This window comes from Saccostrea echinata, unplaced genomic scaffold (assembly GCF_033153115.1).
Source record: "Saccostrea echinata isolate AGI-Se365-2 ecotype Australia unplaced genomic scaffold, CSIRO_AGI_Sech_v1 ptg000032l, whole genome shotgun sequence".
Classification (NCBI taxonomy): domain Eukaryota; kingdom Metazoa; phylum Mollusca; class Bivalvia; order Ostreida; family Ostreidae; genus Saccostrea; species Saccostrea echinata.
In genome coordinates, this window is record NW_026889781.1 from 2,721,727 (window position 1) to 2,730,021 (window position 8,295).

Genomic DNA, 8,295 nt, shown 5'->3' on the forward strand with positions numbered 1-8,295 from the left:
GTGGACATGATTTTGAATCAAAATGTTCCACGGTAATGAAGAGGGGAAAAGATAAAAAGATAAAATATGATACATTGAACAATTCTGCCAAATTGAATTGGGTTTGCGTTTTTGATGCATAGGCCTCCGATTCAACTCATCTGTAGTATTCAATTATTATATTACATTCTTTTCATGATGCTTTACCAAATACTATCTAAGCCTGTCAATAAGATGTGCAATAAATAAAATGCAAAATACCTAAAAATGTTGAGGTTTGAATCCACGCCTTCTATATTCGGTTTTAAATTCACGTTCTCCGACCATTTTCTTCTTGCAGCTGTTTTAAAACAGTCCTGGTCTGTGTAAAAGAATTATTACAATTAAATTTATTACAAACCACTAGTACTGTTTAACTTCACAAAATATTTGTGCAAAAGGCTTGACTCTTGAATTTTAAATTTATAGAGGCTATTTGTACAGAATTTTTTTTTTTTTAAAAAGGTTAATTAGCTTGAAAGGAACCTCTGCATACCTATTATTACATGTATTTCATCAGTTTTTTTTTTTTTTTTTTTTTTTTTTTTTGTTTTGTTTTTTTTTTTTTTTTGTTTTTCATTTTTGTGCTTTGACTAAAAATTTTACAATGAGGATTAAGATTGTGTATGTATATGTTAAAACTATTTTCCTTCGATATTTAATTTTAACAATGGTAGAAGTAATTCGCTGTTAGAGAAAATATATTGAAGAAAAGGATTAGAATTTGAAAGTTTATATAAATCATGTAATATATTTAACTTCAGTGTTAAATATTCAGTCCCTGAATACAATATGTCCTTTATGATTAATTTGTAGACACAGTTCATGTGTTTAACGATTCATTAGAATGCAAAATGAGGGCCGTGTTTAAAGCTCAAAGAAAACTTTATAGAAATGATGGTCTTATGAACTTTTGAAATCTTGGAAATATTTTTGAATGTTTACAGCATTTTCACTCTAAACAACGCTTCTAGTTAATCACTGACAAATCTCTCTCTCTCTCTCTCTCTCTCTCTCTCTCTCTCTTGTATTACTGTTTTCATACTTACATTTATACACGTCTGTAGATGTGTATGAGAATGGGCATGACTCTGTGCACTTTACATATGGACTTCCTTGAATAATTGCTCCTCGTACATTGTACTCAACACAAGACTGCCCTGTTTAACATAAGTTCATAAGTTTGAAGTCCAAAGCCTAAAGGCAGAAGGGGTTTAGGTATAAAATAATTATTGTTTTATTTTATAGAAGTACAGAATAAGAAGTATGCTTTAAAAAGGTAAAGATGTTAATGAATACATCTGATTATCAAATTTCATCTTTATGTATTATTGAGAGAACAAGACTTTAAAAGATTAATAAAACCGGAAGTAGTTTTCAGATACTTAGCGAAATAAAAACCTATTGAGTATGTAAGTCTCTTAAATGCGTGTCTACGAGAAAACCATGCAAAATCCAAATTTTATTATGAAAGGCATTGTGATCATTTTGACTGATTTTATTGTTTCTGATTAGCATCATGTGTCCTCTAATAAATCCCAGTATCAAAACTGTCAGGTACCTTTGGGGATCCCTATTATAGCCCTATATTCTATTTTTAGCACATTTTATGAAAATATTTTGAAAAACACCCATAGATTAAGAGAAAAAAATTGCAGGAAAAAATGCACTTTTATTCAAATGTTACATATTAAATAAATTTAAAGGAAGTGCTCTAACTAGAAATATTTTATTTAATTTCATTTATCAACACTGATTCTGTAAAAGTGGGGTCTAAAATTAGATTAAATCAATGTGTTTAAAATACCACTATCTTTAGAATGCTGTAAAAACCCAAGAAACGCTTAAAACATTATAAATATCAGTTTAATTGCAAAAATCCTTCAAAATCAATATATAGTTAAAAGGAATTTGGTTGCAAATGACATTATGCTAATTTAAAAATAGATTGAAGTTGGCTGAAACTATTAGAAAAATTATCTCCCTTAGTGGAACTCTCCTTATTTAAAGGAATTAAAAGTGTGATGTCTTAATGGCAGACGAAAAGATGGTGTTGATTTGAGGACAATATTATGATAAAAGATCTCTAGCTTTGTTGAAAGATTGTAAAATAGATTCAGCTGAATATACAAGGTATTTTAAATGCAGCACATAAGACATTTCTGTCCGTGAAACGCTTCTTATCGGTAACCATCTTGAACCATACAGCTGTTATGGGACTTGGACATTCTAATTTCTGTAAACATACCTACATATGTACATGTATGTGTCAAACACAGAAATATACTTGGTCTACACTGGAAAAGGAAAAAAGAACATGTTGTCACCCATACCTGATAGGGGAGACGCTATTATGCAAACCCGTTAACCGAGAGGGTCAAGCTGAATGAGGTTTTGCCTGTTGGAACTGGTAAGAACATTATGCAGTTTAAAAACTTAGGGAATTTTGCTAAACCATTGAAATTAACTTAATTTCTGACCTTAAAGTTTTCAGAGAGACACTGTACATGATATTTGGGTTGTCAATAAGAAATGAAACAGATTTATAAAAAAAAAAAAAAGCATGTTGGGGGTTCCTCCCCTTAGTGAGGGTTGAGAGGGCAATACCAGAGTAATTGGGGAATTATGTCATTATAGGTGAAGAAATTCCCCAGTCCCACAGGTCTTAAGGACAACCCTATACATGTAAATATAATATCACAAAGTGATATCATAATTGGAAATATTTACTGACTTTGTGTTTATAGTTGTGAAAACCTATTGATATCAAGTTTATACAACTTACATGTCCAATCTATAATGATTTATATCTATCAACTAATTTGATTCCTAATTGTTACAGGTATATGCAAAAGATGTATAGAAACACACTTTAAAAAATCAGTATGGAAGTAAAGCTGAAGGAAGAGCTTAAAGGTACATATACATATACTGTGTGTTTATAATTATATGTAAAAGTTTTATCAAATTATTTCTAAAATTTACTCAGTAGCTTATACATCAAGTTTCACTTATGAAGCAAAATTACCTGCTTTTATTATGTTATAGCTGAAATACATGTAAAAAGTGAAAACTCTTGAGCAGCAGTCCACTTGCTAATTCTTGTTCTCATTCGAGTATTCTACAGTAAATGTTGATGAATGGCTTTTACACTCAATAGTTTCATAATATTGATCATTTCACATGTAAATGATCCAATCCTGTTTGGAAATAAAATTTCAATTGCATATTGTTTTGAATTAGTTCTAAAAATAAAATCTCAAGTGTGATTTCTGTTTCATTTTATGTGTACATAACTGGTTATAAGTATTCATGTAACTATGAGGATTATTAAGTATTGTATAGTTAATATTAAAATTAATGTTTATTCTTTAGCAGAAATGTGTTCCTATTGACAAGGCAACAATTGAATCAAACCAAACAGGTGATCACTTACTGTAATATAATATAATATTTTTAAGGTACTACATAATAATAAAGATAATGTCAATGTTTAATATCTCAAAAAATAAAATTAACAAACATGTTTCATTTCCACACTGAAAAATATAACCAAGTGGACATTGTTCTCATGCAGTTCAATGACATGAACCAGAGTTTGTACATGTGGTTAACATTTTATAATGTATACATACAAGTTACTATAATCATGATAATATACATGTAACTGCTCATTCACATTACTGATAAGTAAAGTAACAAAGAACAATTTATGTGAAGTTAGGTCTAAATGGTGAAGATGCCTGAATATGTGACTGATAAACTGAAAAGTCCAGTTCATATAGTTCAAGTTTTGAGCTTTAAAATTATTTAATTATGATTCATTCAAAATGTTTCAGCATTAGCATTTTTAGCATTAACTGTAATGTATAAGGGTATATATACTTCATGGCTTTTTCAATTATTTTACAGAGCAAAGAGTGGAGGAAAATGGAAGAAGTCATGGACTTAACAGAAAACATATGACCTAATACCTGCAGGTAACAGCCTCCAACCCCCCCCCCCCCCCCCAATAAATGTTTATTGGTCTGTCCATTGGTCATTCTGTCTGCACATGTATGTACTATAACACTTTAATTTGGGAACAATATCTCTTAAAGCCTTTGAGCTTTTGCAATATCATTTCATATCACAACTCCTTACAGCCTAGAGAAGATCCCTATTGATTTGAGGTCAAAAGGTCAAGGTTGGAAATTCCTACAATACAAAAAAAACTCAAATAATAACTTTAGTTTCCCTTGAGCTTTTTCTGTTAAATTTTATATCATAATTCCCAATGACTTAAAGAAATCCCCTTTGATTTCAAAGTTAAAAGGTTTAGTTGAAAAATTCATATCTTGCAATAAATAATGTCCTGGTGATAACTTTGGTTCTCTTTGAGGTCTTGAATTTATTTCTTTAATAAAAAAAAGACACCAATTGACTTTAAGGCCAAAAGCTGAAAGGTTAAGGTTGACCTTTTTCTTTTTCCATCTGCATTTTTTTTTTGGTCCAGTTCTTCCATCCTCATTTTTTTCCATAATTGGGGGCCACAATTCTCTGAATTAGCTTGTTTTATATTTGGATCATTTGCAGGTTTGCATTAAACTCAATTAGCCATTTAAGGCATTTGGATCTCTTACAAAATAGGAAATAAAGGTGATTCAGGCTAGCATTGCCAAGGTCCCTTTGTTGTAAAATTGAAATTATTCCCTAATTCCCAATGTCATTTAGAACATCAAAATACATGCTCTTTTGCTTTTGGGTATAAATGAAAATTTACTGTACAAAAATGTCTTCTTTGATTATCATAATTATTGCAATATCAATTATGAACTTTAATTCAAACATCAATTTGTCATTGCTTTTACAGATTTTGAATTCATATCATCAGTGCATATAAATTGGTCAAAAGATGAAAGATCTCAGCATAAATTGTTCAATCATGCAAAGCATATCCTGTCAAATGGAGATTACCCTTCCTTAAAGTGTCAAGTATCTCAGAAATTGGACTATTTGCAATACTGTTCAGGAATATTTTACAGTCAGTACATTTAGCAATAGGGCCTGTTGCACCATGCCAAGGTACAGAGTTGATGCTTCAAGCTGTCGACGGCATTCCAAAGGATGAAACTTTTTTTTAGCTCACCTGAGCCGAAGGCTCAAGTGAGCTTTTCTGATCGAAATATGTCCATTATCTGTCGTCGTCGTGGTTGTAAACTTTTCACATTTTCATCTTCTTCTCAAGAACCACTGTGCCAATTTCAACCAAACTTTCCACAAAGTATCCTTGGGTAAAGGGAATTCAAGTTTGTTCAAATGAAGGGCCACACTTTCTTCCAAGGGGAGATAATCATGAATTTGTGAAAAATTGATGGCATCACCTAAAAACTTGTCAAGAACCACTGTGCTTGAAAATATGAAACTTATATGGAAGCATCCTCAGGTAGTGTAGATCCAAGTTTGTTCAAATCATGACCCCCAGGGGTAGGGTGGGGCCACAGAGGGTGATCAAAGTTTTACTTAGGAATACATAGGAAAAAGCCTTTAAAAATCTTCTTCTCAGAAACAGCAAAGCCATGATTGATCATATTTAAAAGGAAGCATCCTCAAGTAGTGTAGGTTCAAATTTGTTCCAATCATGACCCCTGTGAGTAGGGTGGGGCCAGAATGGTCGATAAAAGTTTTGCATATAATACATGTACATAGGAAAAATTTGTAAAAATCTTCTTCTCAAGAACAGCAAAGCCATGATTGGTCATTTTTATATGGGTGCATCCTCAGGTAATGTAGACTCAAATTTTGTTCAAATCATGACACCCCCCCCCCCCCCACCCCCACCCAAGAGAATAGGGGGGCCATAACAGGGGATCAAAGTTATACAAAGGAATACAAATGTTATATCAATAAAAATTGTCTTGTTAAGAACAACATAGCCATTATTTGTCATATTAATTCAAATATTATTATTTTGCTTTATTTCAGTGTAGTAGCTTCAAATGAGTTTTTAATTTTTTTTTTGTTTTTTTGTTGTTTTTTTTTTTTTTTGACAATTTAAAATTACAGATCATCTTAGTAATAAAATTTTTTATAATGTTGCTGTCTTTAAATTTTCTCTGTAAAAGTAACATGTACATGTACATGATACATTTGGTATTTTTCAAATGCAGTTGAAGGAATTTAATTGAGCATTGTCAAATATTTCATTTAAATACTAGTTGTGTTTTTATGACTTTATGGTATTAAAAAAGACATAAACTTTGTTCTGTTCATTCATTTGTATAATTTTAGGGCAAACAAAATCAGCATTTGTATAAAATGTTTTGCATGTTTAAAAACAACTTTTGCAATGAAGAACTGTATGAAATTTGGGCAACACTGTGAAAAAGTGGATTTTATTTACTGATGTGTTCACACTTTTGAACACTCTCTCTGTTAAACTTGCAATTTTATGTATTTGCAGTTTTTTGCAATGTGCATTTTCATGCTAAGGGATCCTGTAAAATGAGCCCCATAGCTACATGTATAGCCAGTTCATTGCTATAATACATTAAGCCTTGTCAAAAACTCATGATTTTTAGCTCTACTGGTTAGAGACCAGAAGAGCTTATGCGATAGTAAGGGGTTGGTCGTCTGTCTGTCCGTCAACAAAAGCTACTCCTCCTACAGTTTTGGTCTGATTCCAATATTACTTGGCACACAAGTAAAGTACACTGAGATACATAATTTTTTTTATCGGATTTTGATTTTGATGAACGGTGTTGCTATGGTTACTGAAATAGAAATTTCTGTTAAATTCTTTTAAAATCTACTCCCCCTTTAGTTTTAGTCAGATTTCCATGAAAAGAGACCAAATCAAGGATCATTATTCTATTTATTTCTGTTGCAAAGTTTCAATTCCAACTGCTACTTATCTCTTCCTTTGTTAGAAGTACAAACCAGTAGAGCTACAGTCTCGAAAAAGACTTCTGGTTAAACAAATATTCAAATCATGCATCTTTGTGACATTCTGGATAAATATAAGCTAATTTCAGTCATGAAGATTGAAGGTCATGTGCCTGAAATGATTTAACGTTCAAAATGTAATCACTCTAGTAGTCCAGTATGCCTTTCTACCCAGATATTGTGTAATTTTGCTAGGGTGAAAAAATCAACTAATTCAAATGTGCCACCAAATTGCCTGTTATTTTTACTTAAATATCTTAAAACAAATACTTCTTGATAAAAAATATAATCACTGAAGTGTCTCTTAAAATTCTATGCCTGTTTTTTCTACAGAATATCCCTTAGAATTATTGTGACCTTTTTGCACTTGCAGTTCTGCACTTACAAGAGTGAAAACTCCATTAATTTAAATTTGCAACCAAAATCCCATTAATACTAAATAATATATTTAAAAACAATCACTTTTTAAAAATATGAAATCAATGGAAGCGTTTCTTGGAATTTTATAGCTGTTTTTCTGCAGACTATTCAAATATCTTTATTTCTTACAATTATCGTGACCTTTTTGCACTCGTAGCTCTTCACATTCAAAAAGGTATGTGGAAAAAATTCTGTAAATATTTTTTTCAAAGGTTTTATTTCCTTAAATCCATTAGTTATGAAGATATTATGGAAATTTTTTATACACAAACAGAATATGTACAAAAGGTGTTATTTTTCCATACTGGGTATAGAAATAGGCTGACGATAAACTAATTCTCCCTGTATCCATGGTAACAAATCAAATGACGTCACCAAACTTACGCAGTAAGTAAGTGACCTTGATCTCACTTTGTATGCAAAGTTTCAAGAAATTTTGAAAAACTTGCTTTCATAGCATTCTGCATGGTTTTCTCGTAGACACGCATTTAACATCTATGCAAAGGGAGGTAACTCAATGCTCCAAAACTCCCATAAGGGGTCAAAAAGTTATACACCAACCTTAATTTTTAAATCGCACTCTTCATGCTGAATTCAAAAGTGAAATCGGCTTGAAGATTGGTTAATATATAAAAAAGTTATTGAGAAAAAAATCTTTTGTATTGGCCCCTAACAATCCCTATTTTTTTAAACTTTTTGTTTTCATCACAAAACCACCTCAAGACAATGTCGAGGTAAATATGCTACTAAAATATTAAAAGAATTCCTTGCTTACTTTAAATGCATGATTTAAAGTTAACATGGAAGCTCCCATAGACAATTTTAAGAGACTAATAAAACCGGAAGTACTTTTCTAATGCTAACCAAAATGGAAACCTAAAAAAATATGTAAGGCTTTTCACAGTTTTGCAAAGGGAGATAACTCTTAAGTTG

General features: G+C 31.2%; 1 long non-coding RNA gene across 1 annotated transcript; it reads left to right on the plus strand.

Annotated features, from left to right (window-relative positions):
- Positions 1–2,297: 2,297 nt before the first annotated feature.
- On the plus strand, positions 2,298–4,955 carry LOC133197946 (uncharacterized). Its single transcript, XR_009722455.1, has 5 exons — positions 2,298–2,428; positions 2,861–2,934; positions 3,394–3,442; positions 3,931–3,998; positions 4,871–4,955. It is a non-coding gene; the product is annotated as an uncharacterized LOC133197946 (long non-coding RNA).
- Positions 4,956–8,295: the final 3,340 nt, after the last annotated feature.